Genomic DNA, 24,899 nt, shown 5'->3' on the forward strand with positions numbered 1-24,899 from the left:
GTTTTTCAGGGCAAAAAGTCATACGCCGGCAAATACGGTAAGTTGTAACACTTGGGGTATTCTGGATATAATTCTTGATTGACACCCCGCCCCTTTCCCCCAAACTTACAAAGCCACCAAAATGCTTTAGAGAGGCAGCTTCGCCTTTCTCAGGCTGGCACTCAATTCCTCTCCCTTTCTTTGTGACACCGTTGAGCGATCTGCTTTTTCAGGGAAAATAAATAAATAAAAATAAAACTGGACGAAAAACAGTCGAGTTGTTTCTTAATATCTTTCCACCTCCCCAACCAATTTGTCTCCAAGGGTGCACCACACTGATTGCGACATTAATTATTTCAGAGAGAGGGGGGAGAAATCTTTGCTTCCTACTGTGGCTTTTTCCTGCGCGTCGTTTTTCCCTTGGCTTTGTGGTTGTTACTTCTTACAGGGAGGGATAATGAAATACCCACGCTGGGAGAAAGCGGAAAGGATGTCTATTTTCCTGCTCACTAACTTTCCAGAAAGCGTCGAGTTCCTACCCCGAGACTTGCCAAAAGTCCAGTTCATTCATTTGCTACCTTTCTCCAATGAGATCCAGATCTGTTTCCACAACGCGCTTAGGATCTTATCTTATTATCTTATTATTATCTTATTAGCCTTGCTCGGTCCGTCCAAGAGAGAAGAAGGCAGACGGTTTTGCGCTCAGGGAGAAAGGAAAAGAGCCTCTCGCTCACGCTGCACACTGCCCCCCTCCACCCCAGCAACGCTTAGGAAAAGAGTTACACAAGCATCCTTTCCAGAAGTGAATGGGGGAGGATTCGAGCAAAGGCTGAAACCGGAAGAGAAAAATTCCCAAAGAAAATCGCACGAGCAGCATCCCATTCCTGGGAGAAAAACAAAAACACGAACTCTTCCCGAAGCACAAAAGCAAGGATGGCGCTTTCTCAGCTTTGAGCTGCGTCGCTGCCCCACCCTCCACTCGTCCCCACGTGCGGCGAAGTTTCTGCCACTGGGGGATGGAGGGGGATGGAAGGAGGTGAGGGATGGGGGCAAAGCCTGGAGCCTGCCTGTCCGCCGCACGAGCGGGTGGGTGGGGAGGAGGAGGAAGAGAGACTCCGGCTGGGCTTGAAGGGGCTTCGCAAGTTGCGGAGCTCCGCCCCGTCGCTCTTGCACCGAGTGACAACAACGATTTGCCGGCGTATAAGACGACCTTTGTTATATACTCGCCGTATAAGACGACCCCCCCACTTGGAGGCATGTTTTTCAGGGCAAAAAGTCGTCTTATACGCCGGCAAATACGGTATTTTCTTTTAAAAAATAGTCTAATTTCTCGTCAAGTTTCTTCATAAATTCTTTCTCTTTAATTAGCTGTGTATTTAGGGTCCACCTTTTCCTTGGTTTCTTCCTACCTTTCCACACTATCTGAATCGGGTTGTGATCTGCCCATTTGTTTGGTAAACTTTCAATCTCTTTTAATTCATTTACTAACTCACCATTCATCCACACCATATCGATTTGTGTCCATGATTGGTGAGGGTTGGAGTAAAATGTAAATTGCATTTTCTCAGGGTTTAATTTCTTCCACATGTCTATCAAATTTAGTTCAATCATCATTTCTCCCCCCCCCCCAACTACTGTGATCTTTCTGGTGGTCTATAATAGCATTGAAATCCCCCAAGATACAAATATTCCTTTTATCTAATTCCACTATTTTCCCATGTAATTGTTTAAAAAATTCCTTTTGGTTATCATTAGGGGCATAAATTACCACTAGTAGAATTGGAATTGATTTAATCCAAATTTGTAATACCAGAATTCTTCCATTGGAGTCTATCCAAATTGGCTCTGCTTTCATATCGTCTTTCACATATACTGCTATCCCTTTCTTTTTCCTAAAATCTGCTGGTGACATATACAAATTCCCTAGCTTGGGGCATTCTAGATATTTTTCTTCTTTCTTACTTATATGAGTTTCATGTAAACATATTATATCTGCATTTTGTTTAATTAATTTGGTTAATATTCTTTTCCTTTTTATCTTAGAGTTTAGGCCATTTATGTTAATTGATAGTATTTTCTTTTCTTCATCCATCACCTAATTGACTCTTGCTCTTTGTCTTGTAGTTACTCCTGTCTCTCTTTGTGGCTGATTGTGTGTCTTCGGTTCTTCTCTCTCTTGATGTTGTTTGTTTTTCGAATTCCTATGATTCCCATCTCTATTTTTTTGATAGTCTTGGTTGTCTTGCAAATTCATTTCTAATTCGTCTCTACTACTCGATTCTTCATGGCCTATCAATCTTTCATAGAATTCTTGGGCTTTTTCCACAGAGTCTACTTTAATTTTTCTTTCTTCCCAAGTGATTAGCATTCCCTCTGGGATTAGCCATCTGAATATGATACCTTTTTGGTTTAATTGGTTCGCCAAGAATTTATAATCTCGCCTCTGCTCTCTCACTCTTCTTGGGATTTGTTTAAGCACCAAGATTTCTTTTCCTTTGTATGTAACTGTTTCTTCTCTAGAACTTTTGTATATAATATCTTGAACTTTCCTTCTGGCAAATCTCACATGGACCTCTTTTGGATGTTTATGTCGTTTTGCGTAATTTGTGCTCACTCTATATACTTTGTCTAACTCCTTCAGAATATCGTCCTAATCTTTTTCCAATAGGTCTGCTAATATTCCTGCCATCACTTGTTCTATGTTCTCTTCTTTAGATTCCATTATATGTTGGAATCTCAGATATGCTGCAGCCTTGTCCATTTCCAGATATACCAAGGAGTCGTCCATTTCTTTACTCACATTTCTTAATTGCTCACCAACCATTTCCAGCTTCTTTTCCGTTTGTTCTGTTCTTTTCTCAACCTCCTTTATTGTTGATTCATTTCTTTCTAGTGCTTGCTGTATTGTTTCAATTTTTTGATCCAACTTTAAGATGTCTAATTTCATTTCTGCCATTAAGTTTCCCATCTCTTCTTTTAGTTCATTTGTGTTTCGGTATGATTTTTCACCATTATTTCCTGAAGCTTCAGCATGGACACTTGTAAAGTAAGAAGGGTCGATTGAATATTGGCATTCGTGATGTTAGGTTGTTTTTCTCCAGATAGAAAATTTCTTCAATTGTCTTTTGTGCCATCACTGAGGTTGATGGCATTGGAGTTGTTTGTATTGAAGAAGTCTTCTTTCCAGTTTTAAGCGTTGTGTTAGTGACAGAGGTCATTTCTTGTAAAATTTGTTTTTGTTTTTGTATTATATTAAATATGTTGTCCCAAATTAACATTCACTATTGAGAAGTAACAACTATAAATGGCCACTACACTAATTAATATGATATATTACAGGATTAACCTCTCTTATCAATATATTCTCCAGAACACTTTTACAGCTAATTTCTAAATCAGATATCTGGATTTGTAGGTCTTAATAATATATCAAAGAAAAGATGATAAGTCTCTGGAGAAGAGAGTTATAACAAGAGCCTTGGATAATTAAACAAAGTGCAGTGTGCTCTTTTTATTTTTTCTAAGCTGCGCTACCCCTCCTCATCAGTTTACTTTTTGTAATAGCTATTTGGAGTTCTGGCTTTTTGGAATTTGTCTTTGTTTTTGTTTTTTCTTGTCTTTGGAAGTTAAATTTTTACGCTTGCTCTTTATTTTAAAGGAAAAGCTTTAGTATTAATGATTTTCTTCCTTTTCTTTTTAAGGGAGTAGTCTTTTTTTCTTTTTTCCCCTCCCCCTCCCTGGTATTTTTGTTTTTCCATCTACCTTCCATATTGGCTTTTTTTCTTTTTTCTTTTGTTTATTTTTCTGGCCTTCTTTTTTTATGCATCCTTTTATATTTGAGACCTGTTAATTGGATTAAGGTGTTGAAGAACCTGAAGAATTTTCCCTTTCTCTTTTTTAGCTTTTTATTTTTCACTTTTCCACCTTTTTTAGGATTTTACAACTTTTTCTTTTTTGTGTGTGTTTATGGTCTTTTCCTTCATTTTTGAATTTTTACTGTTATCTAACCAATCGATTGGATTAAGGTGTACAAGAACCTGAAGAATTTTTTTCTTTTTTAATTATTATTACTATTTGGCTTCTTTTTTCCTACTATTTTTATTTGGAATTGCAATTGGTTAATTCACAATTGGATTAAGCCCTAGAAGAACCTGAAGATTTTGAATTGCTCGAAATGAGTAGGAAATTAACAGCCCCTGCTTCCTCAACTTCTACTTCTTCCCCTCCATCTGGAGGGCAATGTTCAATACAGACAATGTTACGGCAAGAAAAAGAACAAGAAAAAGTGACCCTGCAGATGATTATGCAAGGAATTCAAAATATTCAAACAAGAACAGAGAATATTGAAAAGAGAACAGAGAACATTGAACAAAGAACAGGGAAAACCGATGAAAAGGTGGAGAACATCCAACAAATTATGATGAAGTACGATGACAGATTCCAAAAAATTGAAGAAGAAGATAAACAAAGAGACAAGAAGATTGGAGATATTGGTAACAGATTAACTGTGGTTGAACAAGATAAAAGTGGTATGCTGAGATGGAAGATGGACAGATCACAATTTTATCTTAGATTCCAAAACATAGAGGAAGAAAAGGGACAAAACCTAGCTGAGATAATGATAGAAATATTGGCTGAAGCTTTGGAAATAACTGAAGAGAAGATGATGGATGGAATAGATGAGGTCTATCGAGTCTTCACAAAATATGCAATGAGAAATAGTTTACCAAGAGAAGTTCACATCAGATTTACAAAGAAAGCCATTAAAATGCAAATATTGCAAGTGGCAAGAGAGAAAACATTGAAATACAAAGACAAGGAGATTGTGGTCTTGAAACACGTACCCAGAAGAGTGAGAGAGATGAGAAGAGAATACTGATTCCTGACCAAAATGCTACTTAAAAAAGAGGTGAATTATAGATGGCTGATTCCAGAAGGTTTAATGTTCACATGACAAGAACAGAGATATAGAATTGACTCAATTGAGAAAGCTGAATTATTTTACACATAATTTTTTAGAGGGAAAGAGAAAGAGGCAGAAAAAGAAATTTCACTAATTAAATTCCAAGAGGACTGCCAAATGACGACTGAAAAAGAAGAAGGTGCAGTAGGTGGAAAGGAGGAAGCCAAAGAACAACGTGAACCAAGATCTACGAGAGCTGTTAAACCTAACTACAAAATATAACCATGGAAGAGAAAAAATTGATTACAATTAATATAAATGGACTTAACTCAGCTGCTAAAAGAAGGAAAACCTTCCATAAATTAGAGAAATTAAAATTTGATATAACAAGAAGTACATATTAAAAAGCAATATGAACAATTGTTGATACAGCCAAAATTAGGGAAAATATTTACTTCTTTGACACAATGCAAGAAAAGAGGAGTGGTTTTATACATTAAATATATTATCCCAGCAAAATTGATTAATACTGATGATGACGGAAGAATACTAATGGTGGAAATAATGGACAATAATACAAAAACGCTCCTGATTGCAATCTATGTCCTGAATGACAATCAAGAAGAATTTTATAAAAATTACATATGAAAGTAATTGAACTGGACTATGCTAATATAGTTATGATGAGAGATTTTAATGGAATTGTAGACAATAAACTGGATTATAGAGCACAGAAAACAATAAAGCAAAACAGAAAGACCCTCCCTAAATCTTTTTTTAAAATGGTAGATGAAATAAAAGATACATGGAGAGAAAGAAATGCTAAAACCAAACAATACACCTTCTACTCAAATAGACATTTATCATGGTCCAGAATAGATATGATATGGATGTCAACAGAATTGTTAACTAATATTCAAGAAATAAATATTGAAACAAGTACTTGGGCAGATCACAATCCAATGACAATTAAATGGAAAGGACAAAGAAGAAGATCTAGATGGACGTTAAATAATACTATTTTAAAGGGAAAAGACTTCACACAGTGGATGGAGAAAGAACTGGCTTTTTTCTTTAGAGAAAACAAAAAAGAAGATACATCAATCCAGAACGTATGGGATACAATGAAGGCATATGCCAGAGGCTTGATAATAGACTATACAAGGAAAAGAAACACCAGGAAAAGATTAGCCTCTAAGGCATTATTAGAGGATGAGTATAAAGGACTTGAAAAAGAGTTAGAGAAAATGCCACAGAAAAAGGATATTAAGTTAAAAATGGATATAACCAAACATAAAATGGGTCTAATAGAAAAAGAAGAACTAGCACAGAAAATTAGAGGTGCTAAACAGAACTACTTTGAAGATGCAAATAAACCAGGTAGACGGTTAGCATATAAATTGAGAAAGGAGAAAGAATCAATGAAAATATTGCAATTAGTAGACGACCAAGGCCAACTTTGCTATTCTAAAGAGAAGAAGGAAATCATACGAGACTATTATGGGAAACTATACACACAAGAGAATATTGATGAGGAAAGAGTTAAACAGTATTTACAGAATGCTAATCTACCCCAGATACCTAAAGAGATTGAAACAATGTTAGAAAGCAATATAACGATGATGGAGTTAACTGAAGCACTCAAGATGGACTTCTGGCAGAATTTTACAAAACATTACAAGAATTGTTGAACCTTCCATTGCTGGAAGTTATGAATGAAGTTATGTTAAAGAAGAGGATACCTAAATCATGGTCAGAAGCTTATATTACACTTATTCCAAAAGAGGAGGCCGATCCATTACAAATCAAGAATTATAGACCAATTTCCTTACTAAACGCAGATTATAAAATTTTTGCTTCAATATTGGCAGAAAGACTTAAAAAATACTTAAAGAATTTTATCCATCCTGATCAAAATGGATTTCTGCCAAAGAGACAAATTAAAGACAATATGAGAGTAATCTTGGACACTTTGGAATACTACGAGCACATCCTGAAAAACAAATGGCTTTGATATTTTTAGATGCACAGAAGGCATTTGATAATGTGAATTGGCGATTCATGTTATTACTGCTGGAACAGATGGGCTTTGCTAAAAAATTTATTCAAGCAACAGAAGCTATATATCATAAGCAAACGGCAAAGGTAATGATAGAGGGAGAACTGACAGACTCTATCGATATAAGAAAAGGAACAAGACAAAGGTGCCCACTATCACCTCTGTTGTTTGTGTTAACCTTGGAAGTGCTAAATAGAAATATTAGAGATGAAAAGAATATAAAAGGGATGAAAATTAAAAAGGAAGAATTTAAATTGCAAGCATTTTCAGATGATCTGGTTTTCATTTTAGAAGACCCACTAGAAACAGCATCAAAATTGATAGAAAAGATAGAGACATATGGAAAGGTGGCTGGCTTGAAAATAAATAAAGATAAGACAAAGATCTTGACAAAGAATATATTATCAAGACAAAAGGAAGAACTGGCAGATCTATTGAAAATCCAGGTCACGAATAAGATCAAATACTTGAGGATATATTTGACAGCAAGATGCAGTACACTAAAAGAGAATAATTATATCAAACTTAAGCAGCAGATAGCGCTAGATCTGGCAAAATGGGAAAATTTACAACTGTCATGAATAGGGAGAATATCAACAATCATCATTGTTGAATGATGAATGATGAATGAATGATAATGATGAATGTTGCCAGCCAATCAAGACAAAAAAAGCCACAAAACAGACAGAAGATATTAGAAACACCAATCAAGCAGAACACAGCAAAGTCCAAGACAAGACCCGAACAAAGCTGAATAATATATATATATATATATATATATATATATATATATATATATATATATATATATATATATATATATATATATATATATATATATATATATAGAGACGGACACAATACAGAAGCCTGATGATGGCAGATGAGATTCTGCTGAAACGTTGCTACAACTTTAAAGAACTACAATGACGTGGGAAAATACCGAACCAAGCCGAACACCATACATGTAAGTACCATGAAAACTTAAGAAATATATATATATATATATATATATATATATATATATATATATATATATATATATATATATATATATATATATATATATATATATATAAGTTTTCACAGGTATTTATATGTATGGTATTCAGCTTTGTTCAGGTATTTTCCCATGTCATTATAATTGTGCTTTTAAAGTTGTAGCAACGTTTCGGCAGAATCTTATCTGCCATCATCAGGCTTCTGTATAGTGTTCTGTATAGTGTTCTGTATAGTGTTCTGTATAGTGTTCATCTGTGAGTCAGACTTTCACAGCCATTTCTGTTTTAAATTTGGTGCTAGCCTACTGCTGTGCCAGAATGTTTTTTTCTTCATCCTGATTGGTTGGGAGTCTTGGTCTGTATTTATTGGTCTTGGAGTTTGATCAAGAAGAACACAACAAACCATACATACATACATACATACACACATACACACATACATGCATACATGCATACATACATACATACATACATACATACATACATACATGAGTCACAGCATTCTGATTACCTTCAGAAGGACAATCTGTAAAAAGCCCCCCAAGTTTGGAGATAATAAAGATTCTACAGCTTTTCTCTATTGATTCATTCAAGTATTATCTATCAAATTTAGGTATCTCACTTTCAGGGTGATTCTGGATGGGTTACAGCTAAAATATGTATCGTATTTATATATGTATCATATTTATATAGCCACATATCTCAAACATGATTCGGTTTAGCAAATTTATATAATCGAAAAGTTATGAGACCAGGCTATTTAAATGACTACTCTTCTTTTGTTATATTACCTTGTAAAGGTTTTGTAAAACTCAAAAATCTGCATATTATGCTATGTATATGGATTGGCCTTTATTAAAACATTGATTTAATCAAAATAGGGGCATCCTTGGGTTTTTTTAATTTTTCACTGGTACTGTGGTTGCAAACATTTTATGCTGTGTGCTGTTTTAACTGGTAGCATTTTAAAATGTGCTTTTATAAAACGTGAACCCCCATGAGGAGGAAATATCTTGAGGAAGACCTAAAACAATACAAACAAGAGCATAAACAGATCTGCAGCAAAGATGCTGAGCAGAATCCAGTTTCTCCAATTTTGTTCCCGCCTCTTTGTTTCTTCTTTTTGTGCCCTACAACATAAAAATCAAAATGTGGTAAGTTTTCTGTTACTCCAAAATAAAGAATGTTTGGAGCTGCTTGAATTATATATGATCCAAGCTATTACAAAGTGTAATCTTGTTAACAAAGCACATGGCTGCATCCAGAAATGTGAAAAATATTTGAACTTGAGAATACAGCCTTGTCTGCCCAACAACCTTTTTCTGTTCGAATAAATATTACATCCTGCATGCATTATGCATTCAGAATATTTTTATGGACCTCTGTTCACTAGGTTAATGCATTAATTTATATAATGTGTATTGATTTTTCAAGGTAAAGTTATTGGGTCTGTTTGACCCTATCCTTGACTCGTATTGAGTGGCTTGAATAAATGTAGCATGTGGAAATGTTGAAGGATTTGACATTATTTAATAAAAAGAAAAACATAATGATTTTTTTTCTTTAAAAAAGTCATCTAAATATCCACTGCAACAGTAATGTTTAGTTTCTATTTCAGTTAAAAGGGTGAATGGGACACAGCAGAAAAAGTTCAAAATTAAATTTATTTTTACATGAAAGGGTATTAGGGAGAATTTATCATGTTTTGTTTTGCAGAATGGGCAAGCTTTATCACATACCAGCAGATCGCAGCTCTCAAATAGAAAGGTATGAGAATTACACAGTCACTTTTGTAAAAGGAAGCTTCAAGCATTGAATTTGTGTGGAGGAGGAAAACAAATAAGGCAGATAGGAACTCCCAGGCAGGGGTTGAACTCACATTGAATAAATTACTTTCCCTTTTCCCTCCTGTTCAGAGAAAATAAAAAATAAAAACAAAAGAAGTGCAAAACTAAACATTTCCTTTGTGTGGGAGAGGTGATGCTTAAGGACTGTCTTTTTAAAAAGAAGCCTAGGAGTACATGGCAATGCAGAGTCCCTCAAGTAATATTTCCTGCCAAAGAAAATGATGCGTGGAAATCCATTTTTATAATTGTAGACCCCAACATTAGGGGAAATATGCAAAGATTTCTTGAAACCTTTCTGGATCAGGAGAAAATAGGAGATTGTCCATATGTGTGCAGGACAGCTGAGCCTCGTGAGGAGACTTCAGGACAACAATTTTATGAGGGTTTGGGTGTTAGAAGATAACAGGATCAGCCACCTTTCTTGCAACCACAGCAGAACCTTTTAAAGGACACTGCTCACAAACCGTACTTTCTAAACCCTTTCAAAAATTGCCTATTAACCTTCTTAAATCATATTGTCAGTTAATCATCATAGTGATTAGTTTGAAAGGGGAGTTTTGTCTTCAACCCTGAACAAAAGAAAAACAATATTATAAGTTTAAAGAATTTGATCAGCAAAAAGTTAAATACAATTTTGATCTCAAAAAGTTATAAACAGATTAAGGGTCTAGAAACATTTGGAAAATTGTCTTGTATTAGAAAATTTTGGAATGAACAATAAAAATAGATAGCTTCTATCGATTGATTTTGGCTCCCCTGGTTATTGCAAGTTGTAACAGCACACACAGACACACAAACACCCACAAAGGAAATAAGAGGGAATTAAAGTTTCTAAGCAGAAACTTTAGATTCTTGATCTTAATTAATATTAGGATTTAGAAAATGATACAAAACATTATAATATCAGAAATATTAAAAAAGAGTTTTGAAGAATGGAACCAAAAATTAGCAACCACAATATCAACACTTTAATGATGTTTGCTTCTATGGATAAACTATATCTAAAGTATGTTAATAAAGGAATGACAGTTGTGGAATAAATTTTATTTGACAAGACACAAAGAAATTGGAAGCGAAGAGAATATTTGGGAAAGGATACTGGATGTACAAAATAAACTCCCTCAAGTTTTAAAAATTAAAAGGGAAATACAAACGATAAATCAAGAAAATAGCCTGAAAAATGTTTTCTTATTGTACCTACAAAAGAGACTTGTTAAAACCTGGAAGAAATCTGTGCAGTGGGATAAAGAAGAACTGAAGAGAAACTAAATCCTACAACAAAATTTAATTGAATTAAAGATTAAGAAGTTAGAAGTTAAAGTTAAAGGTGTTAGAAGTAAAATAAAGGAATATAAAGTTGGTTTATCTGATTAAAATTAAAAGAAGACATTTGGTTGCAAAGTTCTGGCAACTTTTTATGGATTTTTTGCTGACACCAGGATTGAACACTGTGTTTTATTGGATATACTTACTGTTGTGAACTAAAGAAATGTATTTAATAAAGATTCATTTGCATAGCAGGATCGTAATCCTGCACTTCCTATTGGCCCATATAATGGCAATTTATGATTGGTTCTTTCCGAGCAATCTGATTGGCTGTTGGCGGGCCGCGCCAAGATTCAAACGCTATAACGCTATCCATTGGTTATCCGGATAGCAGCTTACTCTATAAAAGAGTGACTACTAGCCGGGGTTTTTTTGTCTCTGTTATGCTTGAGAATAAAGAGCTGAAGTTCAAGGTTTACAGTCTGGTCTCCGTTCATTAAACCCATGCCTCAAACTTAACACTTACTGTATAAAACTTGTAGTATGGGATAAAGAGATGTCTGTTTGTAAACTTATAGAAAGTGAAAACTTGGGAAATTTGTTTATATTTGTTGTGATGAAGGTTGGGAGTAACTTCATGTTTATTTTTTTTCCTCCTTTTTATATTCTTTCTTTTCTTTTTCCTACATTTTTTCTATTCTCTTTCTCTTAGTTCAGTTTGCACAGGTAATCTTCAAGAAAATGATTTTGCTTTGGAAAATCTCTAAGAAGGTAGGACAGATCAAACTTTTCGACAATGTTCAGCCCAGTCTACCAAGAGAATTTTCCTTTTGACCATATATGTTGTTTCCCTTCTTATGTTGATGTTCTTATCATTATTTCAAAATGTGATCAATCTGAAACACTTGAAAGGAATGGTACCCAAATGAATTTATATCCAACTACATTCAATGGCAGCCTTGGTGACCTTTCTAACTTGGTTGTTAAATGCCATTGGCAGAAATGAAAATGAATCATGTCAGAGGGCATGGTGAAGGTGGTTGAGTTTGGCTTTCATTCCTCGAAATCAGATTACAACCTCCTCCTTTACAGAGTTCAAAACTTGTTTTTCCTGGTAGAATTAACTTCAAGGTTGCAATTAACTAGATTTGAGATTACTGCTCTGCTGATTACATTCTATAGGAAACAAGAGAAACATGTCTTGTCACCATAATTGTCTTGATTTTAAACTTGGTATTCTTTCATTTTTCAATTTGTAGTCAAGGCAAACAGAAAAAAACTAACTATGTCAAGTCATGTAACCTCATAAATAAAAGAGATATTAAAGCACAAATAGGGGTGGGTGGAGATTCATTTTATAAAATAACAAAACAAACAATACCCACTATGGATCTTTTGCCTTGTCAAATCAAAGAAAAAACATACATTTTAGCATCCCTCAAAACAAATCTGTATCATTTCTGAGGTATTAGTTACACATTAAAACCTTTTTTGAAGGATTCAAAATATAGATTTCAATGGTTAAACTTTTAGAAGATGATGATATTTTTTTTTTAAAAAGAATTCTTACCTGGCACATATTTACTAGAATTTGAAGGCATGGAAAACAACGACATTGAGATTAGTAAAATAGGAATACAAAAGACAAATCAAGAAAAGGTTTTGAACATGGAATAGCTGTGACAGGAAACCTTGGAGGATGTGTTTTTATGGTATTTACAAAGTAGACTGGTTAAAGTTTTCAAGTCTCTTTTTGAATGCCAAACATTGATGAAAGATCAAATCCTGTGATGCCATTGGAATGATTTAAAGATCAGTGTTGTGAAGAAATAATCCACAAGTGTGACAATGATGCTTCCCATAACCAGGCCTGAAACCTGACTGAGAGGAGTCTAGATAATTTCCTCCAGGACACCCTGAAGCTGCCAAGCAACCACCTTCTCTGATAGCTTCCTTAAAAAGCCAAGGTGAGAGATTGGACAGAAATTGTCATCAGACAGGTGGTTCAGCAAATCCCTCTGCACAGCCCTGAAGATGATCCCCCAAACTTTCTTGTCCCAGGAGGGACCAGGTGATCATGAACAGGGCCTCTAGAGACAACACTCTGCAGATTTAATAAGAGTGGAGAAATAATGGTGTTTCTCTTCTCTTGCCTCCATTGGGTAGCCTTAATAGCAGCTCTATTAGTCTGGTCAGATTCATCCATCATTTGAAAGAGTTTGAAAACAACAGAGAAATCATTTACAAAAATTATTATAATTGTCTAACCTGCTGCAATTCCATGCAGCAACACATATATTCTCTTGCTTCCCACTTATGCCAGACTTTTTAATATATATAACACAATAGTACCCACTAATGCAATTGTCAAATTTCTCCATATTTTGTCTTCCGAAAAAATGGATTTTCTCTTATATGTCCTGAAAAGCCTTTCTTATATAATACTTTTTTTTTACAATGGCACATTGTAAAATAAACTAGTCAGCACTTTGATCTTTTAATCACAGCATCCTTCAACTTCATCTTCAGTTATAATCCAGGCATTAAATAATTTTCTAATAATGGGCTGAACCATGAGTTCAGAGATGAAATGCTTGCTTGATTTGACAAATCAACAGTTTTACTCCCAAAGCTGGATTTCAATTATTCTCTAAATTTCATAAAACCATGAAAAGTATGCTCAGAACAACAAAACGAAAAAGCAAATAGGACCTGCCTAACAACATATAAGTAGAAGGTCAAGATAATGCCCCCCAAAATTGTCTTGCAATGATCTCTAAACATGTCCTGAAATGTAAGACTTTATTCAGGATAATAGTGACTAGTCATAGTCAGTTAGGCTGTCTATATTGAGTTGATATCTGGTGTGATAGTTTTGTACCCTTGTTTTCCCTGCATTCGTTTTTCCTTCAGTACACTTTTTTTTTAACATATAGAGGTTGAACTTTATTGGTTTAAAAGTAGATTTTCCCATCTTCTGGACCATGCAAAACTGCATGGCTGCACAGCTACCCCTTGTGTTTCAGAACTGCAATAATTGTATATTGTTAGCTTTTAGCAAGAACATGCAAAGTTGCCTTATATAACTTTAAGATTAACTCACCTGTGATAAATCACAGTGTACCTTGATAGCTTCTCCAAATTGAAAATCAACTTGTTACTATCAGCTTTGGAAGAAAAGGAAAGAAGGAGCCTGCAATTTTCTACATGGTTCTTCTCTATTTAAATGTCTATCCCTATTTACTATAGTTAGAGTGGGAGTTGTTAAATTGTTAAGTTCGCATATTAAGCTTAAGCATAGGAACTAGGAGGGATGAACGAAGTAGAAATTGTCTTTTAACACAATTTTTGTTGAACATATTTCTAGTTGAGACATTATTCCATAAAAATAAGTCTCATGCCAATAATAAATACTCAAGTTTATTGAGGGACATGATAGATGTTCCATCACTTGAGATTAGTAATTTCTCATTTATTCTTTTTGAAATTACAAGATAATTACATGATTTGTTTAATTATTATTATTACAGGTAGTCCTCTATTTATGACCACAATTGAGCCCAGAGGTGGTATTCAGCAGGTTCTAACTGGTAGCAGAAATTTTGAGTAGTTCGGAGAACTGGCAAATACCACCTCTGACTGGAGATTTTACAGTATCCTTCCCCTGCCACGCCCACCAAGTTACGCTCTCAGAACTGGTAGTAAAAAAATTTGAATCCCACCACTGATTGAGCCCCAAATTTCGATTGTTAAGTGAGGCATTTGTTAAGTGAGTTTCACCCCATTTTACTATCCTTCTTGCCACAGTTGTTAAGTGAATCACTGCAGTTAATAAGTTAGTAACCTGATTGTTAAATGAATCTGGCTTCCCCATTGACTTTGCTTGTCAGAAGGTCGCAAGAGGGGAATCATATAGCAAAGGTCATAAATATGAACCAGTTACCAAGCATCTGAATTATAATCACATGATCATGGGGAAAAAGGTCATAAGTCATATTTTTTAGTACTCATGTAACTTTGAACGTCTCTAAATAAATGGTTGTAAGTCAAGAGCTACCTGTATTAATATGATTATTATAATGCGATTATTATTCATACTCTTCCAAATTTGGATTTATTGATTGAGGCATTAGTCTTTTTGAGGAATTATCAAATACAAATGGAATTCGGAAGAATCTATTAATTCCAAAAGCTGCTTTGAAGTTGTTGGCCGTGCTGTAGGGGAAAAAGTGTCTTGCATAATCTCTGATAACGAATTAGCCTCCAGTGTTAGTCAAAGAAGGTGAACATCAATTCAGGCAGTTCCTGCCCAGGTGGAGAGAGGTCTATTATAGTGATAGTGACAATTTATTTAGTGGGCGGAATTTTGGAGGGGATTGATTGTGGAATGTTAAAAAGGTGCCCTTTTCATATTTAGGGGGTGGATTTCCCTGATGAGACTGTGTATAAAACCATGCTGGGTTTTTTTTTAGTGATTTCTTTTTAAGTGCTTCTCAATATTGGCAATGTACACTTGGAGAGCTCTCCATGGTAAGAAATGTGTGGGTAAAAATTGGGGATTCTGGAAGTGTGTAAGGAGAACATGGCAAGTTCGGATGAAGAGTGTCCTCGGTCTTCATTGAGTTTTCAGCATATAAACTGAAGCTTGCTTGAGTAGCAATGCTTCCTCCACTGTTTTCAGGTCTGTAGTTTGGAAATGTGTTTAGATGTCCAGAAAACGATTCCCTAGTTTTGCCAGGATTTCAACAATTGTGTCCCATTTTTAAAAGCCAAGAATTAAGGCAATGCTGATTTGAAATATATATTGTGGGAAGGTATGAAACTTGACTTTTTAGCCAAATTTTTGATTTAGCTTACAGATCAAATCAGATAATATTTGTACCACTCCAAGAAGATTCAACTGCTTTCTCTATTGCTAAATTAGAATCTGGAATTATTTTAATCAAATATTGAATCTTAAAAAATTTCAAATATGACCAAGAAAGTAATGATCTTGGCATAAAGTAAGTGTTTGCGTGAGAAATTGGTTTAGAATCAATGCAAATTCTAAATTTGGAAAAAAATAAATGTTAACTCAATTCAGCTCCTTGTTGATAGAAATCCTGGATTAGCGCATTAGCTATTTAAAATACAGCATATTTTGTTTTAAAACCAGTATTGTTTATTTTACCTTGAAGTAATATATTAGCTATAACACAACTGTGAACTTTGGGTTGCAATTTAACAATCTCCTGTAAATGCATCATATAGTTTGTTGAAAGATGTAATTGAAACTACTCTTGTGTGCTATATAGTTAATGCAAGAGGTCATGGTGAATAAGCTCTGATCACTTATATATTGCTGCATTGAATTGCTTTTAAAAGACCCCATTGTTTCTCATACAGTTAATTGCTATCATTTGAAGATGGTGTCCTTCTCCATAATGCTGTAAGTTATTCTCCTCATAAAAAGAGTTTTCAGTAGCTGAACTGTAATAACAGATGAATCATAAGCCTAATAAGTAAATTAAACCATTCAGCTTTTTTCTAAGTCAACTTTCTCATCAGTGCCAAACTACCTCCTGGTATCTCTATGATTTTTCAGTATTCTCTATGAACAATTTCACAAGCAAGATACCAATTCCAAGAGATTCCAACTTTTTCTGTAGATGTGGCTGTGTTTTCTCTGAAAGAGCAAAGGTGTTTTATTTCTGGGATTCATGGCTTCTGTTTTAAGAGCAGGTAGAAACCATGGCTTGGAAGACCATAGTCCAACTATGGTTGGTGCACCAGTTTTGGTCCTTCCTGGAAGAGGAGGCACACTGGCTACTCACATTTTTGGCATCTTTTCTCAGTCCTTCAAGGTAGATCAAGAAACAAAAGCAGCAGCCATTACAGGAATGTTTCCGACTTTAGTGGGGTAGAATAACAGAATCTGAGTTTCTTTATTTAGAATTATATGGCCATCCCTCTTGCCAAAATGACTCTGGGCAGCAAACAAAGTTTAAATATAAAAGCAACAATATAAATAATTGCAAAGACCACCCAACATACAAGCCATAAAAGTGAAACTGAGAATAAAAACCCATGGAATAATGTCAAATCATTTAGGCTTCACTGACACCCATGCCTGTTCAAACAGCCAAATCTTATTATATTCAAATTTGCCATGCCAATTAGCAAAACCTGTTACATATTCGTGGCTCTCCTCCATTCAGATCAAATTGTAATCTCCGCATAAATCCAATTTAGTGAAAATGTGTGCCTTCTGAATATGATTCAGGAGGTCCAAAATAAGAGGTAATGGGTAGTTATTCATAATGGTTACAGAACTCAGAAATCTGTAATCTTACATAATTCTAAAGAATTATATTTCCTTTTTAATAAAAACATTGGCACAAATGTGGGAGATTAAGAAGACCATATAGTATAAATCAATTGTTCATATTGTTGCCTGGAAAATATTTTAAAGATTTCTGGCAATGCAAAAGATTGCGATACAACAGTCCTTATTTAGCAACTGCCTCATCTAGCAACCATTCACAATTACAATGGTAATGAAAAAGTAACTTCATGACCAATCCATACATTTACAGGTCTGTAAAGCAAAGGAAAGCTGAACTGAGATTGTAAGGAAAACATTCATAGTTTTCCCTAGCGAAGTCTTTGCTTAAGACGGAGTTGCCAGTTTCAGTTGTATTCACTAAATGAGAACACAATGGAATGACCCTAATATAGAATGGAAGGAGAAAAGAGGAAGAGCTTGGCACCTTCAAATGTTGCAGTTGGCACCTTTGAGAAAGAAAAGAAATTGTCCCTTGCTGCCAGCCTATGCCTAATATTAAGATGGCAAGTAAGGTAGCTGGGATATGGAGATCAAGAATTCTTTAGGATCAGTTCAACTGCAGAGGAGTTGTACTTTGGAAAATGGGATTGGAATAACAGAGTTGGAAGGATCCTTGGAGGATTTCTAGTCCAACCACCTGCTCAAGCAGGAAACCCTATCCCATTTCAGACAAATGGCTGTCCAATCTCTCCTTAAAAACTTCCAGTGTTGGAACATTTACAACTTCTGGAGGTAAGTTGTTCCACTGATTAATTGTTCTAACTGTCAGGAAATTTCTCCTTAGTTCTAAGTTGCTTCTCTCCTTGATTAGTTTCAATCCATTGTTCTTGCTCTGCCTTCAGGTGCTTTGAAGAACAAGTTGACACCCTTTTCTTTGTGGCAGCCCCTTAGATATTGGAAGGCTGCTATCATGCCATCCCTAGTCTTTCTTTTAATTAAACTAGGCATACCCAATTCTTGCCACTGCTCTTTCTATGTTTCAGCCTCCAATCCACTAATTTAGTTGCTCTTCTCTGCACTCTTTCTAAAATCTTAACATGTTTATATTGTGACTACCAAAACTGGATCAATATTCCAAGTCTTATCAAGGTATTATAAAGTGGTATTAACACTTCATATGATCTTGATTCTAATCCCTCTGTTAAAGCATTGTACAAAATAACAAACCTGCGAAGAAGAAGATTTCTTTTTTGCTGAGAGTTTTTTTTTCTGGGGGAGGGGGCTGGTACCAAAGGCCCTCCTAGATATGTGTCCTTTGAAAAGCAGTTTCATTGGCCAAAGTGTCCCTATTATTTGATTTAAATGTTAATTGATTAAACTATCAGATAAATGATTAGAAGTCCTATAAAAGAAAACTAGACCAAAGAAAGGCAAGTTTCGGATCTTGGATAAATAATATTAGTAATTGGATAAATACTATTATCCACATCCACATTTACATTGGGTGTTTAGCTAGATATTTGTATAATTGCTAACTGCCATGTGACTTTTCCTCCTTATCTGCTGACCTCTCCCAGTTTCCATACCCACTAATTTAAAATTTCTCATGAAAAGATTCATGTACAGAAACTTTTCTCTCTCTTGAATCCATGCCAGGTTGTTACCTCACCACGATATGGTTTTCCTGATTGGTGCATTTTGATTGCTACTGAATAAATATTCAGAAATTCTTTATGAGTGAGAATAATATGAAGGTGCTCCTATCTATGGAGATATTCTGACGTTAATTTCTTTCCTCAAATAAATTGTGAGCACACCCATTTAAAAGTAAGACCCTTAAACATGGAATGGTTGCAGTTTGTTTCCTGATGTATTGGTGTAAATATATCATTTGTTTTTCCTTCATTTTCCTTCTGTTCCTCCTGAGTTTAAAATAGTTGTTCCCTTGAAATGCAGTTCTTATTTATTGGTTCACTTATTTTTTCAAACATTTGTAACCAGACTGCTTCAGAGTCTGTTGAAAATTCTTAAGCTGCTCTTTTGTAACAATGTTTTCTCAGGTCAGTTTACAACATTCTCCATCCCCTTCATATTACTCATTGTAAAGATTCTGGTAAACCTGACAGGTAAGCTATTGTCTAAGTTCTGATTCAAATCTGCAAGTTGCAGTATTAAGAAAGTAAACCATATTGACATTCCATGATAGAGCTTGGACAAAAGGAACCCACACTCAAAGAACAAAAGAATAGTGAGGGGAAGGTTAAGAATGTTAAATCTAAAAGTTTAGTTTAATTATAGTGTGAATTATTGACTGTAGCTTATTTGACACCTGTTCCTTAGCTGACCTTCTAAAAGAGTCATTTCTTAATTGACAGTGGAATTGTGAACTTAATGGCATTTTTATCAGTGCTTAGTCACACCTAAATTAATTGTTTTTTAACAAAACCCAAAGAATTCTCCTTCAAACCCCACCCTTTTCCATCCCAATTTCAGTTTGCTCACATTAATATACCCAATTGTTTAAGTCGTGCAATATATCAGAAATGAGAATATTTTTTTATCAAGGATTTGGCTACAGTATATGATGCCCAGGTTCCCTGGATTGAAGTGTTTGTCATGCTTCAAAAGATGTCTCTGCTGTATTTGGATTACAAAAGGAATTTAAACCCATACTGAAGAAACTAATGGAACAGTTTAACCTTGAGTCTTCACACTACACTGCATGTAGCACCCATCCTAATATTAAATACATATATTTTCAGGAGGTGATATTTACAGCTATGAAACTAGAACACTGCATATTTACTAGTTTAAAAACTTACTGCAAGAAAAAAGTATATATTGGCCTTGTGTCTTACCACAATGTGCACTGGTTGAGATAGGTGCTTCCCCAGAAGTCCCTCTATATCAGGGATTTCAAACTCACGGTCCGTGGGCTGGATGCATCATGTGCTGGCCACGCCCACATCTGGTTTAGTGAAGGGAAAAAAGCCACGATATGTCACATGATGATGCCATGATGACGTGAGTTTGACACCCCTGCTCTATACTTTAAACATGAAATTATATAGTTCATGACATTTTCTGTTAGATAATGATTTGTCATGACCTTTAAAATTCCAATAAAGCTTAAATCAAATATACTCCTATGCCTATTTTGATCTCTCTTTTTTTTGCATTTTATGTATCAAACTGGGCTCATGGTTTTTTAGAGCTTAGCTGCTGAGAAAGATGGTAAGGTCATCAAATTGACTGAGAGTGTACAGCCATACTTTACAATATAATCCAAACAAGGCAACTTGCAATAATTAATTGGTTAGGAGGAGGAGAAAGAGAAAAAAGAATGTTTTACAAAACATTAACAATGTGTTCGTCAATAGGAATCTCTCTTGTACCCTGCAAATTTCTATTTGTGGTTTTTTTTTTTTTAAAGGAGGGGATTGTAAATCTTTGGTTATAATATACAATTTTTTATTTTCAATATTATTCTTGTCCTAATGTTGATTTGTGTGCAATTTGTGTGTATTTTGCCTTAATATTTGTTCTCAAGCACTTTCTATTAGATAAGAATTCTATGGAAAACAACTTTTTCCAAAATATACATGATGTAACATTTTGAAATCTAATACAGATGTATTTGCTTTTTAAAGAAAGAAATGCCTTACTCCAAAGCACACATTTATAACGTTGCAGCTCCAGCATTTCTCCATAATTGGGCTGGACTGCAAAACTCCAGCTGACCAAGTGATGGTAGGAAAGAGATGCAAAAAACTCTGTTTCTCTCCAGTAGTTGACCATATTTGCAAGGACTTGAAAAACAGTCTCCGCTTTGGAATGAATATTATAACCATTTTAAGCCTCAGTAGCAATCTGTGGTAAAACACTAAATGTAATCAGTCTCATTCATTGCCTGTTTGGCCAACAGAAAGTGGTTATCCTGTTTTACTTCTGACAGATTTATCCAAGTAACAAATAAATATACGGTTAGGAGAAGAAAAATTATTTGAAATGTGGCTAGAGAGGAAATGGGATTGGGGGAAGGATATTCTTAATGTGATGACTATTCCACTTGTGTTCCTTTGTACAGGCAGAATTGGTAGGAATGTTGTGGCAACAGCTATTCATTGAAGGCAATGAAGTCAACTTTAATTGACCAAATCTATGTTGGTTCATTCAGGTGTGGCTGATAATCAATACTAAGAGGCAACTTTTTCTTAGAATGAAAGGTGCAACAAAGCCTTTGTGCAGGTGATGGCTGTCTTGATGGGCAGGTGTTTTCATGTACTCTCTGATAAGTGTAAGCTTCCTGGCTTCTACAGGAAGTTTACATAAGCCTTGGACAAACAAAAATTCTTTTTCATTTGTCCTTACCTGTCAGAAAATGCACCCTAGTAAGAAAAGAAACAAAGGGGCTGAAGAAACGGGTACCCTATTGTAGATGAATCTAACCTCAAAATTTCATTTCCACCCCTCCTATTTTGGTTTCTCTTGTTGAAAATGCTGATTTGCCAATATTACATTTGCTTCCAGGATTCAGTTATCATATGGACTTCTCTAAAGCTATGTCACAAAGAATGCCGGGTTGGTTGAGGGATTTTCCAGTGAGCTTTTTTTTTGTTGTATAATAAGCATATGTTAGGACTTTAGTTTTGGCTTTCTTCTGTTTCAACATCAAAAGGATGTTGATAATGATTTTTTGAATTGTTGAGACAGAGCAATTTTCCAAATAAGGTGTCCAGGAATGGAATAAAACCTGGTCTCCTGGCCAGAAATGTTTCCAAGAACCACTAAAAAAGGATTCTGGCCAGTGGTGGGATTCAAAATTGTTTACTACCGGTTCTATGGGCTTAGCAGGGGAAGGATACTGTGAAATCTCCAGTCAGAGGTGGTATTTGCCGCTTCTCTGAACTACTCAAAATTTCCACTACTGGTTCTCCAGAACTGGTCAGAACCTGCTGAATAACACCTCTGATTCTGGCCTGGGATTGTGTGGTTGCCACTCCCTCAAACATACAATGATAACTTAAAGTTTTATCAGTGGCTATTGCAAATATAACTTTCCCTTCTCTATGAAGGAATTGGCTTTCAAAGGAGCCAGAAGTTTTTGGTGCTTCATCGCTGGAGATTTTTAAGAAGAGACTGGACAGTCACTTGTCTGAAATGGTATGGGGCAAGGCTGTCAAACTCTAGGCCAGGGGTGGGCAAACTTTACCCCTTGGCTCGGGGCGCATTGACTTTTAAAATTTGACAGACGGGCCGGTCAGCACAAGATTTTGGGAATCGCCCCTTTCCCCCTTCTCCTCCTTCCCCTCCCTGGGAGGCCCCTGAGTCAGGAGTTGCTACCGCCCGGCGGCGGCTCCAGTCCCGTGTTGCCCGGGAAGGAAGGCAAAAAGGAAGAGCCACGGCAGTGCTGCAACGGCAGCAGCGGCACCGGAGCTCAGGTTCAGCGGCTCCTGGTTTTGCCTTTTCCTTCCCAAGGCAACGCAGACTGAGCCCACTGAGCTGTGCCAGCGGTGCAACTCCTGACAGCAACCGGACACCTGAGCGGAGCCCGGGCGGAACTGCCTGTTGCTGCTGCCAGAGCACCGCCGGGTCACCTCCTCAAGCAGCCCGCCCGCCCGCCGGGCTTCCCTTCCGCCGTGTGGCTCGGGGCCAGGTGTGGCGCCCGCGAGTTAAAGGAAGCCAGTTGCTGGGGAAGTTGCTTGGGTTTCGGGCTTCCAGGCTTAAACTTTGCACAGGCAAAGTTTGCAGGTGGGAGCATCTTCCCGCTGAGGAGCGGGAAGGGTTCCGCCTGGCGGGCGGGCAGGCGGGCTACTTGGAGGAGCGACCTGGCGGTGCTCCGGGTTTCCCCTCTGCTGCGCGGCTTGGGGCCAGGCGCGGCGCCCACGAGGAAAAAGGAAGCCACAAGTTGCTGGGAAGTTGCTCGGGTGCTGGGAGCAGGCTTTAAAGTGCCGCCCGAGCAGGACCACCGAGCCGGGAAACAGGGCACCAAGGCAGGGCAAGGCTCCACCAGCAGCGGCCTAGCTTTAGGTGGCTCCAAGCAGCCCGCTCCAAACAGCCCGCTCCAAGCAGCCCGCCCGCCCGCTGGGCGGGAACCTTCCCACTCCTCGGCCAGAAGACGCTCCCACCTGCAAACTTTGCCTTTGCAAAGTTTAAGCCTGAAGCCCTGGAAAAAAAGGGATCGGCAGGGACTCACCTTCCGAGAGGTCGCACTGAAGGTGATTTCGAACTCCCAGCCGAGGCCTTTGCAAAGTTCTTCTTTCTTTCCTACCCGAGTGCTCCGCACTGTTTTGCAGCTTTGGGGGCCACGTGGCGCAGGGCAATATGCCATGCCCAGCGATCTTTTTCAGGGGCGGGCGGATTGGACAGACCAACGGGCCGGATGTGGCCCGCGGGCCGTGAGTTGCCCACCCCTGCTCTAGGCCTACAGGCCGGATGCATCACGCCTGGTTTAATAAAGGGGGGGGAAGTCCTGATAAGTCACGTGACACTGTCGTGACAACATGAGTTTGACACCCATGGTGTAGGATCTCCTGCTTCAGCAGAAGGTTAGACTAGAAGACCTCCAAGGTTCCTTCCAGCTCTAGTTTGATTAGATTAGAAAAACACTGCAAGTTTAATCCTGTACACACTACCTCTAATTCCAATTAAAACCTGAAACCCCACTGAATGGGATTTCAGCAAACACCAAAACTCTAGGCTTGGAATAGGCATTTTTTTAAACTTGTTTTTTTGTTTTTGTTTTTGCATGGGGAGAAGGGAGGAGAGAATCAGACCAAAATGGATAGGGCAGTTCTGGAGAGTGGAAAACCTATCACAGAAGTAAGGCCAGGAAATTCCTGGGTTTTATTCGCTTCTGCTTAGGGGAATTATTTCAATCACATGAGATATGGTTCTAATATCTCAGTTACCAAACTTCATCAAACTTCATCAAACTCACCATTCCAAATTATACTGGTGTTCAGTATAAGTTTTTTGAAGTACAGGGAAGACAAACAGAAGAAATCGCTACTAGGATTAGAGATATCTGAACAGGCAAAGGAGGACATGGACAATTGGAAAAGAAACCTTAGAAGAGGAAAAAGATTGTTTATTGTTAAACTTTCTTGGCATTTGCAACAAAACTTAGAGTCAAAAACAGCAAAATAAAATACCCAGGCCTACCTGTATATGAATATTTCTTTCAGCTTCAGAAAGTCTGGTTTTTCAATCACAATGTTTTTCTGATAAATCTTAATTTTCAAGAACATATACTAGTGATAACATAAAATGGATAACATGTTTTTCAAATTTCACTATAGAAATATATGACAAGTCATTTGATCTACAGGCTAAAGTGATCGTAGATTTGAAGGGGCTGGATTGAAGCCAATTGCTGAAATCAGAAAATAAATTAAATAACATAAATCTAGGCTGCTGAGCCTGTAGATAGATGAAAAGAAAGAAGCAAACAATCTATAAGGTCACAATGTATAGTTTGAATGAATTCTGTTGTGAAAATAGCCCATTTTCTTTTAGAAAAAGATATTCAAAAAGTCAGGCCGTATTTGATTTTAAAACTACACTGACAAATCAAGGA

This window comes from Notechis scutatus, chromosome 3, assembly GCF_049901735.1.
Source record: "Notechis scutatus isolate UNSWTSFEM ecotype Mainland chromosome 3, rNotScu1.2, whole genome shotgun sequence".
Classification (NCBI taxonomy): Eukaryota; Metazoa; Chordata; class Lepidosauria; order Squamata; family Elapidae; genus Notechis; species Notechis scutatus.